Genomic DNA, 14,767 nt, shown 5'->3' on the forward strand with positions numbered 1-14,767 from the left:
AAAAGACTTAAAATACACTTCCTGTCACATTGGTCTCTCTTCAGCATTTTCTAACTCTTATTATCTCTGTTTTTTTTCAATTTTTCTTATTATTAATTGTTAATTTTTGACTATTTCTGTCTGATCATAATTCACGTTCTCAAATGTTCAGAACAGAAAACATAAAATGCATGACTTCTACGACTGGTTGTGGTGTGTGCTGCAAGAAATACCTAAAATACATCAAACTCAGCACTTCAAAAGAAATGTGCAAGCTGTATGTTTCATTGGTGACATTTTGTTCTTCAGAAGAGCTGAAAAGCAGACTGAACAGCGATGCATGGTTTAGCTTCTTGAAAAAACAAAACTAATGTGTAATTTGTGGAGTAAAACCAACAGAACTCAATAACCCACTTTTTAACACTTTTGATTGTCTCATTTAATCATTCATGTTATCCCACTCGACCTAAACATGAATGATTTGATACTTTTATCTACTATTATCTGCAGAACCAGCAGTCTAATCAGTTTTCCTTCTTTCTCTCTTCTTTCACTTTTTTAATATCAGCAGTATAAAAAGAACTTTAAAGCACATTTGGTATTTCTGCATCATGAACTGAACACATTTAGGTTTCCATGGCAATTCAACATGTACATTTTGCACATTATACAAAATTTTGTGTAATGTGTAACTGCACAGGATCATCTTTATTTACTAATGGAAACATTTTTAAACTAAAGTAATAGCACAATACACTACAGTCACTGCTCATATTATCAGTTGCACCTGTTTAATTCAAGTTATTGTTAGCGTTTTATATGCGTGTGTGCATGTGTATCTCCTTAACCAAAGTATCTAGTCAGGAAATCAATGATTAGATACTGCACATTTGTAGAGCACAGGTGAGTACAATCAGTGGCTGATTGGTCCCTTTATTATAATAATGGAGTGCATTTATACAGCGCTTTTTAAGACCCTTAAAGCACTTTACAATTCCACTATCCACTCTCAACACTGGTGGAGGCAGCTACAGTTGTAGCCACAGCTGCTGGGGCAGACTGACAGAAGCGAGGCTGCCATATTGCGCCATTGGGCCCTCTGGCCAACACCAGTAGGTGGTAGGTGAAGTGTCTTGCCCAAGGACACAATGACCAAGACTGTCCAAACCGGGGCTCAAACCGGCAACCTTCCAATTACAAGATGAACTGTCAACTCTTGAGCCACCTTTCCCCGGAGGTGCCACCCACGGGTCACCAGCCAGCCAATCGTCTGTGGGTCCTGGCACGCTTGGATTTCCTTGAAGGCCAGCTCACTTCCCCCGAGGCCAGGGGCTGTAACACTGATCAACTTGGAGTTTTCCAGTTAAACCATCTCAGCCATGATAATATACATGTACAAATGTTAGATAGTCATACATAATTTAATTCAAATCAATTTGATTTACACAGCGCCAAATAACAACAACAGCTGCCTCAAGGCACTTGTTGAATTTAAAAGCAGTATTTATGATTTTAAAATGAAAGGTAACTTATAGGTGTACTACATATGATGCTTGTTTCTAGCCACATAGTTAAATGTGATGAGGAGGAGTGGCAAAGGCCATCTCGGCCATTGTATTCATGATGGGGGCAACATGGCGGTTTCCAGAAATCAACACCCAGTCCTCTGGATTTTTAATGTATTCATTCTTAGTTTATAAGAATACAATTTGTTGGAAGACATAATTACACACTGATCAATGTATATTTATAAGTATTATATTCTTTTATTCTTTAAATAACCTAAAACAAATTTGCTTACTGTACTTTTAAGGCCAGGTTCTGTGCAAACACCAAGTAAGCGACTGAGAAATAGTTTAAATTTTCTTCCAAACAACCTGGACTCACTGCAAACAGTGTAACTGTAAATTATGAGCAGCAGACAATGATTTCTCATGATAATCTATCTATACAGTCACCTCAGTCTGTCAGTTACTAAATTAACAGCTTTGCAGGACAGCTAACATAGCAGTCCAGTAAAGTATCGACTCTACTCCATCTGTTAGTCTCCTCCAGTCTTCCACACACTTGTGAACAAACGGTTCTCCAACCTGGAGTCAGCATTTGACCCGTTTTCAGCTGAAAAGCAGGGCCTCAAACCCGGGGGTACCAGTTCTTTATGAGTGTTTGGTCAGTTAAAGCAAAGTGCAATCTAAAAATATACACATATCAAAGTGAACACAATCTCAGAATCTCTACCAGAAAGCCTTTCTGTTCTCTAAAGAATTGCATAGAGCCTGTTTGCAAGCTTCCTGTAAATTACTGACATCTTTTGGTGACAGCTGCTTATTGTCTTTGAAAGTCAGTTTGGCCCCAATCCACTGGGATTTTCATGTCTCATTACCAAAGGTTAGAGCTTGATAAGCTGACAGGCATTTGCACTTACATTTTTGATAACACTGCATTTTGACAGGTGACTGACAAAAGATTCGGGTGGTAGTAAAACGACCTTTTGTCATAAAACAGCTGTGTGCAGGCAGGATAGGAGCAAAACTGTGATGGTCCTAGGTTGGTGACCCAGTGGTTTTTTGTACTTTTAGTTTTTGATTCCACCATGGTTGATCATGGTAGTGTTTTAGTTTCTTTATCAGTAGCTCCTCAGCTCTTTAGCATTTCCTGAGTTCTAGTTTTAGGTTTTGTTATCTGGTTCTCCGTGTTCTGTGTTTACTGTTTTACTTTGAAGGTCCATGTCTTGTATTTTGTTTTGTTTCCTCCCCGGCTTGTCATGCTTAATTAGGTTCATCCATCTCTCCCTCCTGTGTGCAGTTTCCTCCTGTCCTCCAGTTTCCCTGCTTATCATCCCGTGTTTCCACACGGCTTGCCTCGCAAACCGTGACAAAAACACAGACTTACTGAGATGAAACAAAAACCCAAAAAACAAAAGAAAAAAGCCCACAGCTTTATTTGCTGAACGAATAAACAGTTCAACACTAAACTGGGAAATCTAAAGAACTGATCACGCTAGGAAATAGATGGAGAATCACACACAACTATCAGGGACTGAGGGAGATGCTGACATAAATACACAGAAAGATAATGAAAAAATGAGAACATACGAGGAGCACAGCTGACATGAATAATCATAACGAGACAGGGGGAGCAAAACTGAACAGAACAAACATGGAAACACGAGACCTTCACAGGAAAAAGGATAAAACAGGAAACAGAGGAACATGATGCACGAGTGGAGGAGAGGCAGATGAGAGGGAGTGAGGGAGAGAGCAGACATGATGGGCCGAAACATACATCAACATGATGGAATAAAACAGGGGGAGGTGAAACAAGACACAAGAACTCATACAACTGTAAACAGACACACAGCAGGAGGCCGAGGGTAAGGACACAAGGGGAAATCTAATAAACAAATCTAAACAGACCAACCCAGGTCTCATAGAATAAACCCCAGACTAACACAGCGGACCTAAACATAAAAAGTAATACAAAATGACAAAAGACACAAGAAAACTCAAAACACTGGGTAAACTGAGCCAGGACTATGACACCTTTGGCTCTGAAAGAGATGACAACGGACTGTTGAACAGCTAAAATCCTATATCAGACAAACAAAGGCCAACATTTTTAAGGTGTTGTGTTTACAAACTTAAAAGAACAGGCGATGCTACTCATGGCCCTTTATGAGGTTTGGAAAGCATTGCATGAAGTGTTATTTACATGTTATTTACTTTTTACACAGTGTCCCAATTTAAAAAAAGACTTTCAGTTATATTTAAAGAGTTATATTTTGTCCACACATGTGAGTAAATGAATGATTCAGAATGAGGGATCAAAATTGTCCCTGTACACATGGACAGGAGTGACTGGGACCTGCACCGGTAGTGGAAGATTTTATCAATTTAATGGGAAAGTGCCAGGTGATATCAAATCAAATAGTTACTTCTGAGCTCAAAATGAGCTAAGAACTATTTTAAGAAGCTTAAAATAAGTCAAGTGAAGTTTCTGTCCATGTCATGAGCAATATCCTGCAGTATAAAAATGCATCTTCATACTACATAAAGAAACACATGAAATGGGTGACAGAAGCAGTTGTGGTACCAAAAGTCTAAAGTTTAATCCCATTCAAAACCAGCCCAGAAGATGCACTGTTAAAAACAAGTTAAAAACAACAACAACAACAAAATATCAAGATAAAAACCCTAAACTGGCACATTTTTGCTAACATACCTGTGAATGAATCAACAGTAAAGAGAAACTTTTACCCCCAAACGTCTTCCTTTCATTCATTTGTGTAACTGACAGATTGACTCATGAATATTGGACTTTTTATAGGATATTTGTACAACGTAGAAAGATTAGGTAAAAAAAACCTTTTCAATTTATGCAAAATATAGTAGCATTTTTTTCTTAAATATTCACTGGGGAATTACATTACTTTACCAGCAGGTGGCAACAGAGCCTTTGCTACCACATTCAAACTGTATGGCCTCTAATGCTCCTGCTCCTCTTCTCACTGCAGCTGAAACTAAATGACATAACTCAGTTATGAAACAGCACTAAATAACCACATTCATCATTACTTTAATGTATCCATTTTAATTGTAGAACCAGTTTTTATGGTAATAGCAGGATTAAGTGTGGGCTTACTATGTGGTTTTGACTCTAGAAGACAGACAACAAACAAAGCCTAACATAGTTTATCTAATAACTTTATAATTTTGACTATTTACAATGTAAACAATTGCTAAACAAATTAGTGTTCAATTACACTTTGCAGGGGATTGGTGGGTTAACATTTCTGACACATACGGCGCCACATCCACCCTCTGATCAGCTACCTGTATTTTAATTCGTTTCAATTATCTACTTCTTTGTTTGCATTGACTCATTAAATGTAATATCATAAATAAGTAACTAATAGACAAGTAATTTATACGTGATGTTTCACAAGCAGTGAGAAATAAACCATGCATGAAAAATTCAGCTGTGAGGTGGTTTTCAGGTGTGAATGCATAGGGGGTATTTTTTCTCTCGTCTCCGTTCATTTGGGGCTTTGCAAACCTTTTCTTGCAAGGAAAGTCAGATGAAAATAAACACTTTAAATACGTTTTCAGTGTATCATGCAAATGCATGCTCTTTGATATGAAAGTTGTTCTATGCTGCATTGTGGTTTCCTTTATTATTTGTTCAGTTAAGGAAAGGTGTTGCTTAGTTACTGGTCTCATCTTGAAAGGTGTAAGCGACTGAGACCGCTAATCTGCCCCTCACACACTTCTCTTTCTGACATTTATGCATGCTGTCACTTAATATGGTAAGCTTAACACAATTGCTGAAAACATTAGTACACTTTGAGAAAAAAACACTATCTTTTGATATCGGGATTTAAAAAAATCTAAATTGATACAAAGTAATGCTTACATATTCATAACTGAATTGTGCCTGTCCTAATTAATGGTTATAATATGTTATCAGAGAAGAAAACATCAGTAGAAGAGCCATCAGACAGGATAGTTCATCCTGTCTGAACATTCCTTTATTCTTCCATCTTATTCTTATCCGTATGCCATATCATTTTGTCAAAGCTACTGGTGTAGATACAAGTTGTATACAAAGTGTTCGTGTGTGCTGTGTGTGGCATGTGATACACATTTGTAAGGCTTTTAACCCAAATTACTGCACAATCTTTTCTTATTGTCAGCCTGGCTGCAGGTAGTGCCTACACTTATTCAACAAGTCAAAATAAAACATAGTCCTGACAGGGGAAGGCTTCTTGTGAAAAAGCTACAGATCCTGTTGATAGCAAAATTCATGTGCGTACTGAGTAAACAGGTTTGGCGGGCTGTTGCAAGCAGACAAGTAGCCAGCCACAGTCAGAATTCTGACTTTTTCATCAAAATTAGTTTTTTCAGAATTCTGACAAAAAAGTCAGAATTCTGACTTTAATCTCAGAATTCCGACTTTTTTCTCAGAATTCCGACTTTAATCTCAGAATTCCGACTTTTTTTCTCAGAATTCCGACTTTTTTCTCAGAATTCTGACTTTAATCTCAGAATTCTGACTTTTTTCTCAGAATTCCGACTTTAATCTCAGAATTCCGACTTTTTTCTCAGAATTCCGACTTTTTTTTCAGAATTCCGACTTTTTTCTCAGAATTCTGACTTTAATCTCAGAATTCTGACTTTTTTCTCAGAATTCCGACTTTAATCTCAGAATTCCGACTTTTTTCTCAGAATTCCGACTTTTTTCTCAGAATTCAGGAAAAGAAGAAAAAAAAAGACGTGCCCACTTTTTTTCCCCAGTGGCCCTAATCCTCTTCTGTACCTTTGGGTGTCTTGAAAGGTGCTTTCAAATAAAATTATTATTATTATTATTATTATTATTATTATTATTATTATTATTATTATTATTATTATATCAACATTATCTAGTTGTGTCAGTGTATCCATCCCTCCATCCACCCATTTGTCCTGTAAATTACACACCAATGTAGATAGAATATTTAATTTGCTAGTGTTCCCCGTGGACTTTATGAGTGGTCCACAATTCTTATACTTCTAAACCTAAAAAAAGACGTAAGAGAAAATAATTCTGATATCCCAGAATTAATTACTTAATTTATTTACTGAATTGCTTGACCTACCCTGCTAATTTGCCCAGGCGTCCTCCCACAGTGACATGTTTTCTGGGCTAGATGCATAAGCACTGTTAGGAGTGCCTTTCTAGGATAGAGCTCTATAACTGTTTAAGTATTATATATTTAACATAGATAGCACTGTAGATAGATCGATTCCTGTTGTTTGTATTATTATTCACTCAGTTTTATTCATTCATTTATTTATTTTTCTTCATTCACATTTCTAACCAAGCACTCCATCTCACACACAACACACACTGGATTAATCCTAATAAACCAAACCAGTTTGTCTTGTGTCTGTAATAACTGGGTGTCCAAGACACTATAAGTTAAGAAGCTTAAGTTAAAATTAAGTCATGAATGTTGAAATGAATGACACGTGCTGTAAATGATTAATATGTACAGTTTGTCCAAAAGTTTAGCAAACTCAGGCAGGTCTTGTTTGGTGAAAAAACTAAAGTTGAGTTTGTTTGTTTTTCTTTCTTTCTTCCTTTTTCTTCTTCAAAGTCACACAGTGCTGAACAAAAGCATCACAGGTGTTGAAAACCTATAAAGTCGTTCTTCAGCTTACACATGTTGGTCACCTCACAGGTGTCATTTTGATGCCTTTGTCAGCTTTGCTATGTTTTTTTTTTCTCTGTATTTTTCCGTGTGTGTGTTTTCTTCTCATTTCCTGTGGTGCAGTCTGTCACATAGAGGCTTTTCATAGCTGCTCGTGTTGTCTTGCACAGTTCAGACGGTGATTTTTCTTGCACCTATATCAGAGACAGTGTGTGGTTGATGTTATCAGTTATCAAGTAAATTCCTATCACAACATGGCTTATACAGTTTGTGCTACTGCAATTTTACAGCTGGGCTTCAGTCAGTAGTGTTAGTGAGGTGCAGCTTAAGAAGTCACACATTTAAAACATATTCCTTCAGTAGATAATATGTCTGGCGCTTAAAGGTTACTGTATTAATATTACTGCTGACCATGTAATGCATTTAGTATGTTGATTTAGCCAAGTTAAAGAAGAGCCGCTGAAAAGTCTGACTTTAAGTTCAACACGTCTTATAACAGAACCCGTTAATCTTTATACACAGTGTGCTCATCGGTTGTTTAATGAAGAAAATGTGTGGTTGAGGCTGATGACAAAAATGCTGTTTGCAGCCATTTCACCATAAGCTGTAGTGTGAGGCAGATTTTCTAATTGTTCTGGAAGTGGTGGGAAGTTAAATTTTACTATGCAAAACATTATGAATGTCTTGAATTATTTTTTCCATCCTGGAAAGTTGAACCTGAGGAATGAACTAAAGAAACAACAGAGACATTTTCCATTTATTATGATAATGGTGTTTACACTTGTTTGTGAAGCTCTGTGAAATATTCACTGTGATTTTGTGATAACCTTATTTATATTTTATTTTAAATGAAGACGCTTTAGTATGCAGTACTAATAATATTCACTATATTACTGTATGTTTTACTGTACTGATTTAACCAACCTTAAAAACTTTTGATTATGCAAACCTCAGGTGGGTTATGTTTGCATCTGCCAATAAATATTTGTAACTGCCTGAATTACCAATTAATTACAAAATGAAATAAGCTCATATCTTAATCACCATATACATAAATGTGCATAAAATACTTTTTTAATTGCTTATTTAGACTTATAATGGTACCGCAACCTTGTTATATATTAGCTCATTAAGGATAAATATTTATTTTTACATTTATAAATGACATTTTAAGGCAGGTTAGCTTGTTCAATGATGAGGTTTAATGGATATGAATTTCAAATTTCTCTGTGCCATGGGCCATCTGTCCACTCTAACCTCCTCTGAGTGCTCCTGATATGAGCTTAAGTCCTTCATGACGAGGGCCATTCAAGAGTAATCCTCGGTATTATAGGATGAAGCTGGTTGATTAAAAAGTTCAATTTCTGGATGTAATCAGTGATTACTGTTAGCCCAGATGAAATATCCATGAACACACAGTGTGGTTCAACCAACTCATGGCTGCCTTTAATCTGTCTCAAGCACATGCTTCTCTTCTGAAAAACAGGTGAATCTCATACACACAAAATTGAAAATCATGACAATTTTAAATTCAAGTTTAGACTGAAAGTGAGCTGAAAAGAAGCTGCTCAGTTTTTAATTGTACTGAATGTTTCTCATTCCATTCTGGATCGAAGTCTTAGCTGAATATGAATTTATTTGACAGACTGGTGGACCCGATGAGCAGCTTCATCAGCTGCAGGTAACGAACTAAACAATCAGCTGAGAGCTCTGTCACCACTAATGAGCAACAACATACATAGATATGCACACAGATAGGATGGAGAAGCAATATGTCGAGTCAAGCAACGTTTATTTAAGATTAAAATTAAAGCACCAGAAGATCTGTTGATAGATGACAATGTCTGAAGAACAAAGGGGTCAAGTTTGGTTAACAGGTTTTATCATGCAAGGAAAATAAAACCACTCTTCTATTATGCAACAAGGATAAACAGCGCCAGACAGTCAGATTTGTGTTCATAAATTTGAATAATTTCAGCATTAATGACAAATGTGTCTTGAGGTGACTGTTGTGATTTGTCCCAAAATAAATAAAATATAATTAAATTGAATAAAGACTGATTACAGGACACATGGAATTTCTTTTTCACAGACATCATTATTATAGTCATAAAACTTTGCAATTTCTTACATAGTATTTATATTATTATAATTATAATTATATCATTATTAATACTTTTTATATTATTATTATAAATATATGCATGTATTAAGCATCTAAAGAATAAATATCTTCTCTTAAAATTGTTCTGCATTGCTTTAGGCCGCTGTGGGCATCTATCAGGTCACATCCATTGTGTGATTTCAGTAATGGCCATTTTCAACATTTTCAACATAATTACTTTGATGTGTTTAGAACTTAGATTAAAGCCAAGACATAAAAATAAGAAATAAGATTTAAAAAATGCAATATTCAGTCAGAAATACAGCAATTTTGCAGTTCAGCTCTGATCTACATGGATATACAAATTTACATACACAACTACAACAAAACTAAAATCTTATTAACTATAAGCAGTCATGCTTTTGATCACCTATTCAAGGCCAAAGGCCTTCACAGCTCTGTAGATTTCATGCTTCTCCACCACCTTTGACTCTTTCATTTCACATCTGTCAGCTTCCATCACGGTAAAGACAACAGCAGAAAACATCCATGTGTCCTTATTCTGGGAAATGGGGAAAGAAAAAAATATATTGGAAAGATCAAAACTTAACCATAAAAGATTCATATTTCTGAGATATTGCTGTCATTAAGTACTTTACCTGTTGTGTTTTCTGACCACACAAGTTTTTCTGCTGCACAAGTGCTTGATTACAGAATAGACAGATGGCAATAAATACAAATGTAAGATTTTTTAAACTTTTGATCTGCAGCGAACTGTGAGTAACTTTGATTACCTTTGTGATGATCATTGTTGTTTCTTTTGAATGTGTAAATGAGGACAGCTGTAACAATCAGAATTATACCCACACACAGCAGAAAAATAACTGTACTTCCTGGCAGTGACGACGGAGTGTCTCCTGAAACAATATTAAAAGTTACAACAACAAAAAGTTAGGGGTTGCTAAAATAAAAAGATGTTTGATGTTACCTCAAAGTTATAAAAATTGTATTAATTAATTGTCACTGTACATACTGGCACTTAAATATTATATAATTTACATATTATATGGATTAATTTAAAAATCAATGGGGCAGGTACCTTGAATATTAAGTTTAGTTCCATTTCCAGATATTATCTCCCCACATGCGGCCACAGCGCAGTAGTGAGTCCCAGCATCAGAGGAGCTGACGTTCTTAGAAGAGCCATTAACACATCTTTTCTGAGGGTCAGATCTGTTCTCATATTCATGTCTTTTCCTGTCAGTGTAGATGATGTTTGGATGAGATCCCGCTCTGAACCAGAAAACATTTTGATCTCCTGGACACGTCTTGTTCTCAGAATCAGAGAAGACTGAACACTGAAGAGTCGCTGTGTCTCCTGAATAGACTGGATTTGATTCCATCTGCTTTTGGACAACGATGTAGTTTGATGACCTCTGAGTGTTTCCTGTGTGATACAAAACACAAAGACATTCTTCAAAAGATGCTCAGAGAAGTTCAAAATGTTTGTAAAAGTAGAACAGCTGCATACCTTTTACTAACAAATACATCCCGCTCCATTCACTACTAACACGACTGCCTTGCTCACAGTGATAGTAGCCCTCATCTTCTTGGACTGTCTTCACAATAGTCAGGTTGACAAAATTTTTGTCAATTTTTGCCTCAAATCTTGATTCAGGAAACTCTGGAGTATAAACAGGTTGTGTAGTTCCATAAAATGTAATAACTAGTTTAAGAGTATCTCCGACACTCTGCTTGTACCACTGGACTCGACTGCTGATCTCTGTAGTAGTTCTAGCACATGTTCAAGTTGCTGCTTCACCAAGAGGAGCGGTTTTCACTGGAACCAGAGAATCTGAGTGAAAACAAAACATAGAAAAAAAATCATGAGGGGAAAAAAATGTAAAATTGAAAAATACTCTTGTTATTGTATATACACATACAAATCTATTCAACATAAATAATTATATTTCAGACATATAATCAGAATAAAAACGCACTTACAGCCTTGATGGAGAAAAAGCAATGCCGCCCACAATATGATCATCTTGACACTGCTCCTTTGTTGTGGTGTTTCAGCAGGTCTAAGAGGAGAACTGTACATGTTGGGTTAGACTATAACATGTATTTGATTGGTTAACATAGAACAGGCTTAAAAGTACACTTCCTGTCACACTGGATGTGTACTTACCTCCCCACACGAATGTTCTAAAACATATTTAGAATTTTTGTTTTAGAAAAAACTCTTTTTCTTGTTTTCTGAATATTTCAGATTAGTCAATTTTCACATTTGACTATCTGATAGGAATTCATGCTCTCAGACGTTAACCACAGAAACAGTAAAATGCAGTTCCTGGTCGTACTACTTGCTGCAAGAAATATCTCAAATACATTATACTCTGCACTTTAGAGAAAATTTGCAACCTGCATGTTTCATTGGTGCAAGGCCATGTCGTGTTGTTCTTCGGAAGAGCTGAAGAGCAGGATGAACAAATACTAAATAGTTTAGCTTCTTCAAAGACAGAACTAATATGCAAGTTGTAGAGCATTTCATAGAAAACAGCAGCAGACACTTAATTATCTTAAGTTTATTACTTAAGTAATAAAATTCTATCCATCCACTTTGGTTACCTCAGTTTTGTCAAGAAGAAATGCCAGACATCTTTATCGATAATCTGCAGCATTTCCAGGATTAATACTAAGGTGTGTCTCCTACGTTCGGCTCCTGCTTCAGTGGAAAATCTATGACATAACGTGTCCATGTCTTGGCCAATATCTTGCAGTGTAAAAATGCATTTACATAGTACTTATAGAAACACATGAAATAGGTGGGAGAAACAGCAGTGGCGCCAAAATATGAAAATTTATCCTCATTCAAAACCAGCCCAGAGGACAACTGGCAAAAGCTCCAAGGACAAAGTTTCTTTTTCATTACCATCCAATATAAGATAAGATAAATTATGATAACCGCTGCAACAAAGTACATAAACATCTAGAATAAAACCCTAAACTGGCACAATTTTGCTGACAGACCTTAGAATGAATAAGCAGTACAGATAATTATTCATTCATTGGTTTAACTGATAGATCGACACATTTGATTGGATGTATATTGTTCAATGACTTTAGCTCATAAGACAGCACCAAATAAGAGTATTCATCATTACTTTTATCTATCCATTTTAATCGTAGAACCAGCTTTTGTGGTAGAAGCAGGACTAATGTTAATGAGGTAAAATCATAAACAAGTAACTAATACAAAAGTAATTTATGGCTGATTCCTTGCTTTTTGTTTGGAAAATTCAGCAGTGATGTCGTTACCTGGTTTGAATCCACACAGGAATTTTTTTTTTTTTTTGACTTTTAGTTTCTGTGCACGGGGGTTATTGTTTGCAAACCTTATCAGGATTTCCAAAAACTCTAAATCTATATAAAGCATCGCTTCCTGTTTTGTACTCATAACTGAATTGTCCCTGCCCTAATTAATGGGTTTGAGAATCTATCAGAGAGGAAGGCTACGGTGCCATTTAATATCATATTCTGAAAGCTACTGGTGCAGACAGCTGCATACAAAGTGTCCTTGTGTGCTATGTGTGGCATGTTGCATGTGTGCTGTGACACATTTGTTAAGGCATACGTGAGAGAGGACTGTCCACGTCTTTTGAGTTAAACTATTGTATTTGATCTTTTTGTAACCGCGACCTAGCTGTGGGTAGTGCGTGCAGCCAATCAGCAAGTCGAAATGAAAGTCCTAACACTGAACTGGCTACACATCCTGTAGATAATATAATACTTGTGTGTTCGGAGTAAACAGGTTTGCAGAGAAGTAGCTAGCCGCAGCCTGTATCTAACAGTTTAACTGCCACATGTGGCTTTGCTTGTTCTTTCACAGGCACTGACGTACAAATACCACTGCACTGTGAAATGAAAAAGGATACATTGATTCGGTTAAACTATACTGGCCATTCTTAGCTTTTTGATGTGCTCCTAACAAGTGCAACATTTTTGTTTTCATACATGAACGGTTAATGTACATGCAGCAGTCATGTCAAGATTTCTCTGTTTCTGTAGAAAACGTGTTACTGCCTCTTTCTAAAAAGTACTTACTGGTTTAGCTTGTAAATAAGGCTGTTATATTATTGTTCAAATTATCTGGGTGCATCAGTGCATCCATTCATCCTTTCCTTTTCTGCCACTACACTGCTTACAGTGATGCTGAAGAAATAGTTCATGCATTGATTACTTCTAGGTTGGACGACTGTAATTCATAATTATCTTCAGTTGATTCAAAATGATGCAGCAAGATTACTGACAGGGACTTGAAAGCGAGAACACATTTCTCCTATATTGACTTCTCTTCCTGCTTGTTAAATCCAGAATCAAATTTAAAATCCTGCTCCTCACATACAAGCTCATGAATAATCAGGCCCCTTCAGTGACCTTGTAGTACCATATCACCCTATTAGAGCACTTCGCTCCCGCTCTGCAGGCCTACTTGTTGTTCCTAGAGTATTTAAAAGTAGAATGGGAGGGAGAGCCTTCAGTTTTCAGGCCCCTCTTCTGTGGAACCAGCTTCCAGTTTGGATTCAGGAGACAGACACTATCTCTACTTTCAAGATTAGACTTAAAACTTTCTTTTTTTAAATAAAGGATATAATTAGGGCTGGATCAGACATATGACATATGATGCTCTCTGTTCTCTTTGTATTATCATAGGGTCTTTACATTAAATATAAAGTGCATTTAGGCAACTGTTGTTGTGGTTTGACACTATGTTAACAAATCTGAATTGTGTTGAATTGAATGGAGGCAACCAGATGTCCCTGTCTTTCAGCCATCTCCTCCTTGGTCCTGGTTTATTATGGTTTATTTGTGGCTTGTTCCAGTGCATCCTGTGAACGCTTGAGTCTGAAGGCTGGGCAAAATGTCGTACTCTATCTGAGCTGTCTGCAGCTTTTGTGGAGACGGGTTTTGTTCTTCTAGGTGAGGCTGCTGAAATTGGTGACTGACTTTGCCATGAGAGGTTTGCTTGTGCTTCAAAAGTGTTTAGTTTGCTGATACGTATCACTGTAATATTTACACAAATGCCAGGACCTGGTTTCAGTGTCAGTGGTTTTAATGTTACAGTTATTGAGCGTAAAAGAGGACACCACTTGTGTGGCAGGATCCTTTACTGTTTCCTTTCATCATTTTTCACCTCTCAGGAAATTGCTTAGTAAGCTAAGGCTTCTTCTAATCCATGTACTTAACAATATCATGTCAGATGAAAACAAAAACAAAAAACAAAACTGTCAATTCTGAAATTAGTGTCAGACTAATTTCATGCTTTTAAATCTTGTAAACAGGTAAACAAAAAACACCTGAGGACAAAAGAGGGATAAAAACCACTTTAAAATTATTATTATTATTGTTGTTATTTATCTTATTTTATGCAGACACTGAAGATTTTTCTTGCTTTTTTGTTTTCTTAGCTTTAGAGCATCCAGGAGTTTGGA

The 14,767-nt window shown here is 36.4% G+C and overlaps 1 pseudogene; it reads right to left on the minus strand.

The window, feature by feature from the left end:
* Positions 1–9,658: 9,658 nt before the first annotated feature.
* Positions 9,659–11,319, minus strand: LOC102788313 (signal-regulatory protein beta-2-like; annotated as a pseudogene).
* Between the last annotated feature and the right edge of the window lie 3,448 nt (positions 11,320–14,767).

This window comes from Neolamprologus brichardi, chromosome 2 (genome assembly GCF_056152115.1).
Source record: "Neolamprologus brichardi isolate AB-2024 chromosome 2, ASM5615211v1, whole genome shotgun sequence".
Classification (NCBI taxonomy): Eukaryota; Metazoa; Chordata; class Actinopteri; order Cichliformes; family Cichlidae; genus Neolamprologus; species Neolamprologus brichardi.